This window comes from Ictidomys tridecemlineatus, unplaced genomic scaffold (assembly GCF_052094955.1).
Source record: "Ictidomys tridecemlineatus isolate mIctTri1 unplaced genomic scaffold, mIctTri1.hap1 Scaffold_733, whole genome shotgun sequence".
Classification (NCBI taxonomy): Eukaryota; Metazoa; Chordata; class Mammalia; order Rodentia; family Sciuridae; genus Ictidomys; species Ictidomys tridecemlineatus.
Genome location: NW_027525298.1, coordinates 269,879 through 272,419, shown reverse-complemented (window position 1 = coordinate 272,419; position 2,541 = coordinate 269,879).

Genomic DNA, 2,541 nt, shown 5'->3' with positions numbered 1-2,541 from the left:
ATGCTGACCAGTTCTAATTGAGTTCTTAACCACAAATTCTTACAAATTTTATGGCTAAGAGGAATTATCCTTATCTCTCTTTTGAGTTTTGGGATCTAGTCTATGAAAAGGATCACAAAATTTCCTCCATCAGGGTAACTTGTGTTTCTCTTATCAACATTATTTAGGTAACAGGTATTTTACTGAGGAATGTGACTTATCCTGTCCACTTAAGGCAGGCAGGGCTGTAAGTAAATTACTTCTGAGAAAAGAAAGTATGGGGGGGGTGTCAACACAGTGGGCCCATTTTATAGAATTATTCCATTAACTTTGTGTCCCCACCACTTACATCTGTCTGTCTCCTATTGATAGCACAAAGCAAAACAAAGCACCATACATTCCTGCCAGATTTTCGAGCTAATTCTGGCTTTAAATTTCTTTGTAGCCAAAATAAGCATCAAAACATGTTCTCTGTGTGCATGAATATTCAGAAAACATGCAACTACTTTTGGTGAAAAGATTCAATCAAAGTTTTGCTATGGCCCTTTGCAAAGGCAACACCTTGGAATATTTGGAATATCGTGGATGACATCTTCCACATCTTCACTATGTTTATCACAGAAAGTTTCATATGATTGTTTTTATTTTAACATTCCTGAAGGACTAAAGGCATCATCCTAATGCATAAATGAACAGTTCAGTATATATAAAGATGACTTTTAACAAAAATGAAAAAATTGAGATTCAGACTATAAAGTACTATGTGAAAGTGAAATTTCTCAAAGTTGATAGATGTTCTGTGAATATGTGGGATATCTTTGTGAAATATACATTGTATGCAAGTAAAGGGACAGCATGTAGGTAATTTCTGCTAACATAGTTCAGAGGAGAAGAGAAAGAGACCAGAGAGCAAGTGATAAAGCAAATGTGGAAAATGTTAACAACAGGTGAATCTGATCAAAATCTATTTTGATGTTAAATATATGATACTTAGCTTACAATGTTTCTATAAGTTATTTCTGTAAGATTTTTTTAAAGTCATAATTTTCATTAGAATTGAAATGCAAAATTTATGTTTGAAAAAACTACAAGCATTTTTGGAAGTTACAAAAGTAAAAAAACATACCCTTTTGATTCATATGTAAAAATTTTACTTTTCTGTCCTTAACCTATTTTTGCAACTTTTTCAAGACTATACTATCTAGTAGAAACATAAAGTAGCTATAAAAATTCACAATTATTGTAATGAACTTAGTTGCTTTATAAATACTTTTTATAGATAACTAAAAGTGAATACTTTAATTCATAAATGCATAAGTTTTAGAATTCAGAACCAAAAAAATAATAACAAAACCACTCATGATGTTATCACTTACATACTTTGTATAAATATCTATTTGCACAAAAATAGAATTATTGTATAATATGAATTTAAAAATCTTTTTGTAATGCGAATTTGATATAGTTTTCTATAAAATTTAACCCTTTAAACAACTGTATATGTTTCATAACTGTAATAATCTCTTGCTGTTTATTTTCTTCTGTGCAAATTATTAACTGAACTGTTATACATGGAGTTGGAAACTTAGAAAAACAACATAACTATTTGGTAAATTTTAGAATTTTCACATAACGTTATTTAGAATGAAAAATTCTTCCTGAATTATTTAAGCCAACCAGAAAGGAAACCAATAAGCTATAAGCCATCCAAATTGACTTCTATGCGTCTGTTTAAACAGAAGAATTGATAAGTAATGAGATTTCACCTTACTAATTTGTTTTCCAATACAAGTTAATAGCAGTGCTGGAGCAATTAAAGGCATTTACGTGTTTTATGGAACAGAACTAGAGTTTTCAGTTGACTTTCTGGTTTGGTTTTTAGATGAATTTAAAATTGGAGTTATATAATAAACAGGAATTTGAAGCATAAAGGGAGAAACCTTAAAAATTTAATGAGTTCTTTGATTCTTTTGTGCCCAGCTAAATCTTTTATGTGAGGATATTGGAGAAATAAAATTTTATAGCAAGTTATCATTTCTATTGGGGCCCTAGAGAATTTTATCTATAGAGAATTAGAAAAAGAAAACAATAAGACCCCTTTCAGCTGGGGAATAATTGCTAAATTTTCATAAACACCAGACTATTCTTCAAAGCCAATGAAGCATTTACTATTACAGTCATTTAAGGTGAAATGGGATGTTTGCTTTATCAGGAAGCCAAGTTGGAAAAAAGCAAGTTGTCGTAATGTCTCTACAACACAATTTCATGCAATTGGGAAGAAAAATATATTTGGGGAAACTTTAGTCAGGGACAAAATAATATGATTTTATTTTGGAGGTAATTTACCTAATTCAGTGTATCTCTCTGCCTTTGTAGGCCCTTGAAAGACTTTAATGTTTACAAAATTTCTAATTCACTTTTTTTGCTCAGAGACTTTCCCTCAAAACCATCAGACTTCTGTTTTTACTTTGCTTGAAGACTGGAAAAAGGTTAGCAAATGCAACATTTGGAGATATTTGTGTTGTCCTATTGCATCCATTTCTATTTAATCACATTTCTTAT